Source organism: Tamandua tetradactyla, chromosome 12 (assembly GCF_023851605.1).
Source record: "Tamandua tetradactyla isolate mTamTet1 chromosome 12, mTamTet1.pri, whole genome shotgun sequence".
Classification (NCBI taxonomy): domain Eukaryota; kingdom Metazoa; phylum Chordata; class Mammalia; order Pilosa; family Myrmecophagidae; genus Tamandua; species Tamandua tetradactyla.
In genome coordinates this window covers 48,346,063-48,359,103 of record NC_135338.1, presented here as the reverse complement: position 1 = coordinate 48,359,103, position 13,041 = coordinate 48,346,063, and the positions used below count along the sequence as shown (strand labels likewise).

General features: G+C 42.1%; 1 pseudogene; it reads left to right on the top strand.

The window, feature by feature from the left end:
* The first annotated feature begins 10,651 nt into the window (after positions 1 to 10,651).
* On the top strand, positions 10,652 to 12,127 carry LOC143651504 (intestinal-type alkaline phosphatase pseudogene; annotated as a pseudogene).
* Positions 12,128 to 13,041: the final 914 nt, after the last annotated feature.

The following is a 13,041-nucleotide window of genomic DNA, read 5'->3' as shown; positions in this document are numbered from 1 at the left end:
CTTTTATTTATTTATTTTGGTGATCCCAGTAACTTGACTGGTGAATCAGGGGTAGGCTGCCTGTCTACAAGATCAGTTGCTACAAGTTTGGAAAATTAGTCCACTGTCTGTGGACTCTGTATGATTTAACCCAGGATTAGGCCTTTCATAGTGGAAGGCGGAGGTGAAACACCACATTATCACACAACCTTACCCCTGGCAGGTTGTACACATCACGCAGTCCAGAAGAATATTTAAAAAAATCCTTTATTGAAGGTATGTTAGTTAGATTCAGTTGTCAACTTGGCCAGGTGAGCATACCTAATCTTGTTGCTGCAGACATAAGCCAACGGTATGTGAACCTCATCTGTTGCCAATTACATCTGCAGTCAGCTAGGAGGCGTGTCTGCTGCAATGAGTGACATTTGACTTAATTGGCTGGTGCTTAAATGAGAGAGCGCAATGTAGCACAGCCTAAGCAGCTTGGCATTCCTCATCTCAGCACTCGCAGCTCAGCCCAGGCCTTTGGAGATGCAAAAAGAAGTCACCCTGGGGAAAGTTGTTGGAACCCAGGGGCCTGGAGAGAAGACCAGCAGAGACCATCCTGTGCCTTCCACGTAAGAAAGAACCTCAGTGGAAAGTTAGCTGCCTTTCCTCTGAAGAACCAACAAAATAAATCCCCTTTTATTAAAAGCCAATCCGTCTCTGGTGTGTTGCATTCCAGCAGCTAGCAAACCGGAACAGAATTCCGTCTCTGGTGTGTTGCATTCCGGCAGCTAACAAACTAGAACAGAAGGTTTGAGTCTCATTCTCTAATCCATACTGGGTCCCTGATGGGATGGAGGATTTGTGAGTGGTTCTTATCCCATCCAATTGAGGTTTCTCCATGACCAAGTCCTAAGTCCTGGGTCCAGTGGGCAGTCTTCTACTTTCATTCCTCTTGCAATATAGTGAGAAAAATGTCGCTTGTCTTTTGATCCTTTCTTTCTTCTCTCCTACTCAGCACTCCCATTTAGTTTCTTGGTTTTAGGATCCTACCTCTTCTTCTCGGCCACTGGCAAGTCATCCAGTTCCAACCAGTTCTCCTCTGGAAGAATGATCTGGTCATCATAGTTGGGTGTGAGGGAAGGAGTGTACTCTTCAGATCCTGTGGGTAGAGCTGTAAGACAACCAGCCTTTTGATATTTCCAACATGAACCTCCTCTTTTAATAATTCCAATTAATTGTGTTCAAAGAGTCTTTGGTTCCCATATCATCTTGAGCAGCATTTCCAAAAATTATACTTATAATTATTCTAGCTTTGTTATATGCTGTGACCCAAGACAAGAATTGGAAAAAGTAGAACAAACTATGGGAGGCTAGTGAAGCTTGAAGACCGAGAAGCTATGTGGACAGAGAGGGACTGTGACCTTCAGTCAATGAATGCAGTCAGGCCATGACAACCCCACAGGGGGGGATCTGGTGAAGTAGATACTCTGACTTTACTCTTCTTCCTCCATCCAGTCTCCTGCAAGAGCTCTCTGTTAGCTGTACTCAACTAGAAGCTAGAGAAAAAGAAAGTCCTTTTATGCAGTCCATCCAGGTCCGCCTTCCAGGGCATAGAGATTCTTGAATGGTGGACCTGCAGAAGAAATGGAAGATACCCAGCAACCCTGAATCATATGGAACTGGAGACAGCCATGACCCCAGTAAGGCTTACTAGATAAGGTCCCAAAGGCCTCTAGGAGTTGAAGTGCAGAAACTGAGAGAGCAGGGGTGCAGTAGTGGCTATGCTTTTATGAATCCAAAACTCTTACTCTGGGGTACTAGGTCTAAAGGAACTGATAAATGCATCACAAGGAATGACCCTGGTACACTGGGGTCATCCTGACAACTACCTTGACTACAGAGAATATCTCTGCGGGTACTTCAGTGAGATCTCTGGAAACAGGGAGTGTGTGTGTGTGTGTGTGCGTGTGTGTATGTGCATGCATTCATGCACATGTACATGCACATATGCTGGAAAGACAAGGGATGGAATGTATAGACACCTTTTGGGGTTATTGACTTATTGATAAACATTCCTTTTACTCTGGAAACAGCCCTTGATATATAGGAGTTGGTTTCCTATTAGCCACATATGTATTAAATGACATTGCTCCTTTGACTATAGTTGAGCGGTTCAGGAATGAGTACTGTCAGGCCCAATTAGAATCCTTCCCTGGGATTTATTTAACTGGAAGTACAGAAAAATAAGCTGCATTCTGGTCTGGTGGAAGTAGGCATTACAAAATGGAAAATTCAGGAGGTGTTGGATGCCATATTTCCTGCCACGTGGAGGAAGCCACCTGCTTTGAGAGAACCGAAAGCCAGACACAGGAGATGGGCAGTGCTGTTTTTCAATTGCTCTTGATGTCCAGGTGCACTCCAGTCCTTATCTGATCCTTTAAGAATGAAATTTATCCCCAGTATCTTTTCAATAAATACCTGTTTTTGTTAAAGCTTGCTTGAATTAGATTTCTGTCACTTCAACAGAGTCCCAACTAATGCAACTGATGATACTCCGTGTTCATTATGGCATACATATTTCAGAGACAACTCTAAGCATCAAATGATGTAAGTCAGAAGCTACAGAGATCCTAATGGACCAGGGAGTTAGGGTAAAAAGTTTTAGAGAAAATATAAATTTTGAGTTTTACTAAAAAGAATGGGTAAGGATCTTTAGTTTGCAGAGTATTTCAGGCAAGGAGAATAGCATGTGAAAAAGGAAGGTGGTACCAATTCCAAAGGTTTATTTATGGGAAAAAGACTAGTTGGAGTCAGGAATGTGTGTACTGGGAGACAAAGTTAAAAAGGAGATGCATTGTTGAAGACTCTGAGTGCTAGTTTCAAAAGTCTGTGCTGTATTCTAATAGGGAGATGCTAAAGATTTTGAGCACGGAAGCGACATAATGAAAGTCATGGTTAAGGACTAGTGAGGTAGAGGTATGCAGAGGGGAGTGGAAGGGACCAAGAAGTGGTGTAAAGACACAAGTTGGAAGGATGTTGCCATCATTATGAGACAAGTGACAAGGGTCTGAACTAGGGTGCTAAAGTTGGAAATGAAAAAGAAGGTAGGTGTGCTTTACTCATTTCTGAATCCTTCATATTGTTTTACCGAGTGGCTAGAACTTTGTAGGTGCTTATGAAATTCTTGTTAATAAGTAAGATACCAAAGCATATTATATCCACATTGTCAAAATTATAAAATTTTATAATGATCATATCTGGAGATTGAATTGTATGCGCCACAAAGGGCATGCTCAGGTCCCAAACCCTGGTCCTGTGCGTGTGAACCCATTCTTAAAGAGCACCTTTGAAGGTGTTGTTAAGACCTGCACAAACTGATTGAGGGTGGACCTTAATCCAATATGGCTGAGGTCCTTATGAGCAAAGGAAATTGGACACAGAAGGAGAAGCCATGATGAGTAGCTAAAAGCTGGAAGTCAATGGAATCTGGAAGAGAAAGGAAGAGATACCACCATGTATATTGCCATGTAATGGAAAAACCAAGGAACCCCAAGATTGCTGGCCAGTCAGAAGGCCCTGGGAGGATGCAAGCAAGCCTTCTAGCCTCTGAAGCCATGAACCGATAAATTCCTGTGGTTAAACCAACCCATTTTATGGTATTAATTTCAGCAACTGGGAAACTAAAACAATCAGATAAAGATTTAATAAGATTGCGATTTTAAAATAACCTTCCTGAATTATATTGTTGAATTATTGAGGACACCAACTTTGAATGTTTTAGTTGATGCAGAATTTCAGTACCACCTTAGGTAAATCAAATTAGAGAAAAACATGTGCTGTATTGTTGTAAATTAAAGTTCCCTTTAGATCACAGAAAAGAATCTGAGATTCTGGAAGGAGATTTCACTCATGGGTTTGCTAGAAATTTACTTTCTTTGAATCTTTGGAATTTTTTTAGCCCATTTTATCCAATATTCATCTTTTCATAAAAACAATATCTTAACTTAAAACATTGGTTTTCGACAACCAAAACATTCATAGTCTGATGAAGATATATGGATTTTCCTTTTCCTTACAACTTATCTTTAGACAGAATGGCCAGAGCATAGACTATCCCAACTCTTGCAGGAAAATATAGCACTAAGAAGGTTAAAATATTCCATGGATCTCATTTGTTAAGTATACATTTTCTAATACTTGCCAGTATACATTATTATGATAGAACACCTCAACCTTCCCTAATTTTAGATGAACACTGTAGCTAGAGGCTACATTTCCCAGCCTCCCATGTTGTAAGGTATGGCTATGTGAATAATTTCTCCCCAGTAAAATCTGAGCAGCAGCAATATTTACAATTAATGTGTCACTTCCATGAAAGGAAATCACTTGTTCTCCATGTTCTCACTTTTCTATTTCCAGTTGGTTGGAATGCAGACATGGTAGCAAAGAAGCTTGCAGCATATAAAGGGCAACACATTAGAAGATAGATGAGCAACAAGATGGAAGGAACCTAGGTCCCTGGATGACCTTGTATAACAGAGATTCTTACCTGCCTTAGACTGTTAAGAAGATCTGGCGAGAATGCAGGTGCATGAAATGAAGTTTTAAGAAATACCATGAATGCCAGGATAGAGAATTGTGAATTTACACTATATAATGGGGAGTAGTGGAAGATTTTTAAATAGGTGGCTTTATAAACAGAGAAGTTCTTCAGAAGGGAGGAGAGCAGTATAGATGATAGTTTTGGAGAGCTGAAGTCTTGGATCAATTAAGAACAATTTTGAAGTCAAACAAGAACCCTATCTAGATTAGTGGTGATGAGAATGGAGTAGTAGGGAGGTTGAATTTAAGAGATATTGAGGGAAATATTTTAGGATGAGATAATCTTGCACATGAGCATGGACAGAGGGTGAGAATTCAGAGAAGGAGGAGCCATCAGTGTAAAAGGGGGAGAAACTCATTTATAGATTCAGGTACCGCCAGAGAAGAGAGATGAAGATTGAGGACATAAGCAACATCTTGTACTTGTTTTTTTCTCATCTTACACTTTAGTTTGTAGGTGCATCAGTAGTTAAGAGCTCAGACAATGGAATCAGACAGATCCAGTTGTGTGCTTGCTGTCCCATACCAGCTCACTTGAATTCATTGTTAAATTCGGAGGAACTCTGAGAGCCCGTTACTAAACATGGCCATTATAAAAAATTAAATTTTATAAACTTATAATTAAATAAATTATGTTAAAACAAAATGTAAGAAATACTAAAAAATCATAGTTTCTCAGTTCTTTTACTATTTTTTGTTCTTCAGGTTGTCTATGTTTATTGTATCAGTATGGGGGAAATTCAATATAATTGTCGCTACTGTGCATCTCTTTTTAACTCTGTGGCCAGCGAAGTCACGTTGGTAGCTTGAAATCCACCATGGGGAGAGCAGTCACACTCCAGAAATTGCCAAATGCTATAAATCAGTTCTTGATTTACTTTATTGTCTAGGCCAGGGGTTGGCAAGGTAGGTGGACCTGCCACCTGTTTTTGTAAATGAAGTTTTATTAGAGCACAGCCACGCCCTTTCATTTATGTATTATCTATGACTGCTTCCTTGCTACAAAGGCAGAATTCAATAGTTGCAACAGAGGCTATATGGTGCACTAAACCTAAAATATTTATTATTTGACCTTTTAAAAAAAAGCTCACTGATCCCTGGTTTAGATTTAAGAAAGTGATGGCGAAAATGTTAGTAATGGAAATTAAACTTAAAAATGTAATGTGCTTATAACTGTTTTACATTGTGAGTAGCACAAATTCTTGAGAAAACATTCTTTCAGTATTTGAAAACTTACTATTCAGCAAAGAAGTTGCTTAGGTCATTGACAAAAGTTTGAAGTTGTGACATATGTCTTTGCCATTCACCTTTATTTTTCTCTTCGATGTAAATGAAGATCGCAACAAACATTCATGTTGGAACTACACTTGGTCTCTGATTGGGTCCTGCTAAGGGGCTACTGATGATGGGAGCTTTATTATTTCAGTTATCCTGGGGTTTCTCCGCTGGCAAAGAGGTAGGGAGGAGTAGATGTTGTCAGTGCTGCTTTGACCAAGTCTTAAGAGTGCCATTCTAGGTGGCTCTGAAATCACCTCTCCCAATCTTTCCCATTTCAACCTGGTGAAAACCCAGGCTTGGTCCTTTATAGTACTAATTGCTCACTGTGGTATGGGGGTGGTTGTTTGCAGGCATTTACTTCTGTTGGGGAGGGGAATGTTAGATGAGCAGTGTCAGGTGGAAATGGAAAGAAGAAATTGTATTTCCTGAATGAGAATGACACAAATGCCTGTGTACTCTGTTTTTTGTTTTTTTTTTTTAAAATCATTCATTGTAAGAATGCATGCTGGCAGTGCACAATGAATATCAATGAAGAACCTGAGCTCAGTTACCCCAGTGTGCCTAATCTATGATAGTACAAAAGGCCTATTTCCTTTTAACTAACTCCTCCAATTTATGACTAATAGGGGATTGTATTATTCATGGGTTAAAAAAGTTCCTAATTCTGGAGAGGAAATTTAAAAAAAAATGAGATGCCCATAAACCCATACAAGTATGGAGCCCGAGAAAGATGATTAACGGCAGACTGGCTGCTCTCTGAATCTTCACTCTGAAAGCTCAGTCTTTACAAATGGATACTAAACAGGCCTTGTGCAATCAGGGTGAGGCTTCTGATGAATATTTTTCTTTATAATAATCACATTTCTAGATTGTGCTACAGGAAAGGTCTGTCACTTTGTGTTAACGCTGTGACTTATATGGAAATCGTCATGTAATTCAATTGCTTGGGCCCAGTTGTTTGCAGACATAAATTAGAGTCAAGAAAATAAATGACTAAGAAAATGTCCTATTTGGGATTGTTGAAGGTCAGTAGGAGACAGTGGTGTGTCAGATGTGAGCTGGTTTGAAATGATGTGTGTACCCTAGAAAAGCCATACTTTAATTCTAATCCCATTTTGTAAAGGGAGCCGTTTCTTTTAATTCCTCTTCAGTATTGTATGTTTGAGACTGTAATTAGATCATCTCCCTGGAGATGTGATTTAATCAAGAGCGGTTGTTACACTGGATTAGCTGGAGGCACGTCTCCACCGATTTGGATGAGTCTTGATTAATTTCCTATAAAAGAGGAAACATTTTGGCGAATGAGAGTGATTCCAAGAGAGCAGAGAATGACATAGCCATGAGAAGCAGAGAGTCCATCAGCCAGTGGAACCAGTGCCATTTCAGAGAAAGCCAGGACTGGACATGGAGTTATCCAGGAAGGATTTGTGGAAACTCCTTATGTCCGATGGGCATGATCCAAGGCTACTACATAGAAAGCCAATGACAGTGCTATGGGACCTGCATAAACAGAGCTGCTGCCAGTCTGTACTGGGGGGTTCAGAGAAGGGACACTGTGAAGGTAAAATAACTTCAGAGGCAAAGCCATGGAGGCTGATGTCTGAAGCCAAGAAGCCTCAGGCCACAAGAGCAGACCCACCCAAGCCCATGGAGAGGGTGAGTTTGCCCCAAAGGCAGAGGATGGGCCTTCTACCTTGTTGCAGTGGAAGAGTCATGCTGCCTCAGGCCTTGGAGAGGGTGAAGCACATTCCTTGGGGTTTGGGGAGAGCCTGGCTGCCACCACATGGCGGGGTGGAGCATGTGCCCCGGAGATGGCAGAGAGTCTGGGTGCAGCCCCGATCCTTGGAGAGGGTGGAGCCAAGAAAAAGGTGGTCTCCCCAATGTCCCCCAAGGTTGCATTTGGAGAGAGGCAGGCTGCAGCTTTCAGAAGCCCTGAAGATAACTGACTCTCAGACTTTGAAATCTTATGGACTTTGCCCTGCGGGTTTTCAAAACTGTATGGGTCTGGTGACCCCTGTGTTCCTTCCTCCTTATGGAAATGCGTATATGTATCCCATGACTGTTCCTCCTTTGTATGTTGGTAGCAAATAACTTGTTATGAATTTTAAAAGGCCCAAAGCCAGAGGATAATTTTGCCTTAGAACAGACCATGCTTGCAACTAACATTGAGATTTTGTACTGGTTTTAACCTTGTATTTTATTTGTAATGTTACTGAAATGGTTTAAGATTCTCTGATATTGTTATGGAATGAATGTATTTTGTATATGGGGAAAACATGTCTTTTTTAGGGTCCAGAAGATGGAATGAGTTGGTTTGAAATGAAGTATGTACCCTAGAAAAGCCATGTTTTAATCCTAATCCCATTTTGTAAAGGCAGCCATTTCTTCTAATCCCTCTTCAGTATTGTATGTTTGAAACTGTAATTAGATCATCACCCTGGAGATGTGATTTTTATTGAATGGTTGTTAGACTGGATTAGCTGGAGGCGTGTCTCCACCCATTTGGATGGGTCTTGATTAATTTCTGAAGTCCTATGAAAGAGGAAACATTTTGGTGAATGAGAGAGATTCAGAGAGAGCAGAGAAGAACGACACAGCCACGAGAAGCAGAGAGTCCATCAGCCATAGCTTTGGAGATGAAGAAGAAAAACGCCTCCCAGGAAGCTTCATGAAAGGAAGCCAGAAGAGAAATCTAACAGATGACACCATGTTCACCATGTGCCTTCTCACTTGAAAGGGAAACCTTGAGCTACATTGGCCTTCTTGAACCAAGGTATCTTTCCTTGGATGCGTTAGATTGGACATTTCTATAGACTTGCTTTAATTGGGACATTTTCTTGACCTTAGAACTGTAAACTAGTAATGCATTAAATTCCCCTTTTTAAAAGCCATTCTGTTTCTGGTATATTGCCTTATGGTAGCTAGCAAAGTAGAACAAGATGGTTCACGAGAGCTACAGGAGCTGATTGCTGAGATTAGGACAGGTATCAAAACACTATGCAATGCCACATGAATTCTTATGATGGCTTTAACTTGTACAGTGTGCCATAGTTTACAAAGCACTCTCTCTCTCTTTAGGAGTTGGACATTTTATTGTATCTAAATCATACCTGAATAAATATGATTTTTAAAAAAGCAAACCAAAACTTTTTTTAAAAGATCATATTTATCATTATCACCATGCTTTGATGTACTTGTGAAAACAATGCCTCAAAGATTGAAGTTGAGCCCATTCTAGATGACAAAGATGAGGTCAGAAGTGATTCCCCAAGGCAAGAAGGCAGTATGGAGTAGAGCTGGAACAAGGTTCTTTCTTGGGTCCCCACCACTCAGTCCAGACCTCTGTAGGCTCAGCTTCCGGTGACCTGCACCTCCTCTGTGCTGAGAGAATCCGGAGATGCAGGCTTATCATAGCCTATGGGGCTCTCAGGGTGGGTGGCCAGGAAGTATGCCCCAGTTAGGCAGCTTCCTCAGCCAGACCTGTAGACCATTCAAAAGAAAAAAAAAAGCAATGATGGAGTAATTGAAGAATAAAACAAATAAAAGACATATGGAAAACAAATAGCTAAATAGAAGAAGTAAATCCTTCTCCATTATTATTTTAAGTGTCACTTTAAGTGTCAAGGGATTAAACTCCCATATAAAAGACAGAGATTGGCAGACTGATTGAAAAAGCATAATCCATCTATATGCTATCTTCAAGAGACTCACTTCAGGTACAGACACAAACAGGTTGAAAGTAAAAGGGTGGAAAAAGATATTCCATGCAAACAGTAATCAAAAGAGAGCTGGAGTGGCTAAAATATTGTCCAACAAAATAAGTTTAAGGTAAAAAAAATTTTTACAAGAGACAAAGAAGGATATTATGTATTGATAAAAGGTTCAATCCAGCAAGAAAATATGATTATTAACATATATGCACCTCACAACAGAGCCCCAAAATATAGGAAGAAAAAAATGGGAGAATTAAAGAGTGAAATAGACTGTTCTGTGATAATAGTTGGAGACTTCAATACACCATTTTCAATGATTGATAGAACATCTAAACAGAAGATTGATAAGTAAATAGGGAACTTGAACAACATTAGACCTAACAGGCATATACAGAACACTCTACCCAGCAACAGCAAAATACACATTCTTAATTGCACATGGAATCTTTTCTACTGTTCATCACATATTAATAGATTATATATATATAGCCACAAATCAACCTAACAAGTTAAAAAATATTGAAATCATACAAAGTGTCCTGTTGGAGAAGATGGAATGAAACTAGAGATATATAACAGGTGGAAAACTGCAAAATTGACAAATATGTTGAAATAAAATGCACACTCTTAAATGACCAATGGGTTAAAGAAGAAATCACAATGCAATTTAGAAATATTTTATATAAGTGAAAATGTAAACAAGACACACCAAAACTTACAGAATGCAGCAAAAGCAGTGCTAAGAGCAAAATTTTAAAGCTGTAAATACCTACATTAAGAAAGAAGAAAGATCTGGAATCAATAACCTATCCTTCCACTTTAAGAAGCTAGAAAAAGAGGAGCACAGTAAACCCAAAACAAGCAGGACTCAGGAAATAGCAAAGATTAGAGTTGAGATAAATGTAGTAGGGAATGGAAAAGTAGAATCAACAAACCAAAAGTTGATTCCTTAAAAAGATCAACAAAATTGACAAACCTTTAGCTAAACAAAGAAAAAAAAGTATAGATGCAAATGATTAAAATAAAACATGAAAGTAGAACATTACTCCAATTTGCAAAGAAATGAAGAGATTTATAAAAGAACACTATGAGAGAGACTCGAGTACACAATCAAGATAACAGTTGGCTTCCTGGTGTCCCAGCTTCGCTGGACCCCCAGTTTCTCCTGGGTCCTGCCTCCCTGGGGCCCCAGCCTCGCTGGTGTCCTGCCATCCCACAGACATGCAGCATACTGGGTGCTACTGCTACTGGGTCTGAGGCTGCAGCTCCCACTCAGGGTCATTCCAGTTGAGGAGGAGGTCCCAGCCTTTTGAACCGACAGGTAGCCACTGCCCTGAAAATGCTAAGAGGCTGCAACCCATCCAGATGGCTGCCAAGAACCTCATCTTCCCCCTGGCAGACAGCACAGGGGTACCCACAGTGATGGTCACTCAGATCCTAAAGGAGCAGCTGAGGCCTGAAACACTCCTGGCCATGGACCACTTCCCATACCTGGCTCTGTCCAAAACCTGCGATGCACTGACACCACCTACCTATGCACGATCAAGGGCAAATACCAGATGCTTGGCCTGGGTGTAGCGGTTCATGTGGGCCAGTGCAGAATGACACATGACAATGAGCTTGCCTTGGTGATGAGGCTGGAAGGGAGAGCAGGGAAGTCCATGGGGCTGGTGACGACCACATGGGTGCAGCTTGCTTCCCTGGCCCCCACGTACGCACACATGGCGAGTGGTGATTGGTACTCAGATGTGGACATATCTGCTGCTGAATGAGAGCTGCCAGGACACAGCCATGCAACTGTTCTGCAATAAGGACATTGATGTGATCCTGGGTGGGGCCACAAGTGCAGGTCCCCGAAGGGACCGTAGACTCTGAGTACCCACGTGCTGACAGGCAGAGTGGAAGGAGGCTGGACAGGCCGAACCTGGTGCAGAAGTGGCTGGTGAAGAACTAGGGTGCAGGGTACACACTGAAACTGCACGGAGCTCATTCAGGTGATCCAGAACCCCCTGGTGACGCATCCCATGGGCCTCTTAGAGCTGGAGACACCAGATATGAGATGCACTGAGACGTCACCCAGGACCCCTCCATGATAGAGATGACAGAAGCATCTTGCCCTGCACCTGCTGAGCAAGCACCCCCGTGGCTTCTACCTCTTGGTGGAGAGGGGCTGCATCCACCAAGGATGCCAGGACGGCACGGTCCACGTGGCACTGACTCAGGCCGACATGTTCGCCTCCACCCTTGAGAAAGTGGGCCAGCTCGCCAGTGAGGAGGACACGCTGACCCTCATCACCGTGGACCACTCCTGCATCTTCTCCTTCGCTGGCTACAGGTTCAGGGGGAATTCTGTCTTCAGGCTGTCCCCCAGCAATGCCTCAGACCCACGGACTACACCTCCACCCTCTAAGCGGCCGGGGCTTCCCGCTCAGCTGGCCTAAGGTCAATGAGAGCCACAGCAAGGACACTGTGTACCGGAAGTAGATAGCCGTGCGCTCTTGACAGCCATGTCAAGACCCATGGCGGCGGCCCACAGACGCACCTGTTGCACAGCTCGCAGGAGCAGACGTCGTGGTGCAGGTCGTGGCCTTCGTTCGCCACCTACCTCAAGTCCTAGGAAACCTGAGGCCTGGCTGGGATCGGAGCCGCCCGCTGCACCTGCCACCAGTCGCTGCTGCTGCTGGCCCACGCCCCACTCTGAAGGCTGAATGCCTCCACCCACCCCAGGGTCCCAGGACCCCATCGCTGGGTCTCTGATGTACTAAGAATCAAGTCTCTCTTGATTCTTAGTACAATCCTATAAGGTAGGCATTGTTATTACTATCTCCATCTATAAATGAAGATACTGAGAATAGATGCAGGTCCTCATTCAAGGCCACTTGACTGGGTTGGAGTGGAGTGGGATAAGAAGCTGAACTGAGAAACAACAAGAGATTCCTAGTGTCCTGAGTGTGGGCCAGGTACCTTACACATATCACCGTGAAGTCTTATAGGAACTGTTCGAGATATATTATCATCAATGAATGACCTTTTCAAGACTCACTTAAAGTCAAATACCTAATAAATGGTGGTGCTTCGACTCCAGCCCCAGGTCTGAGTTTAAACTTGTGCTGTGTTCCCTAGGTTCAGAGCCATATTGCTGTCCAAAATGTTTGCAGCAGTGTTAGCGAGGGCAACCCCCGACCCTCTTGGGCTGCTCCTTCTCTCTAGGTCTCCTCAGTAATGACTAACTCAGTTTGAACTTACTGTGCTAACCTGTGGTCATTTATTACTAGCAATAATCATAAAACAATGCATGAAACATAGAAAACGCTCAGTGTTTGTTCAGTGAACGGTGATAATAACCTTTTAACCTGTGACAGTCCTTCAGAGTTTACAAAGTATTTTCACATCAATTCTTATTAGATGATTAAAAAAAAAAATAGTTTGAGGCCTGATTCAGGTGTGCTCTTGTCTTTTTTTAAAACTAATTTTTAATTTT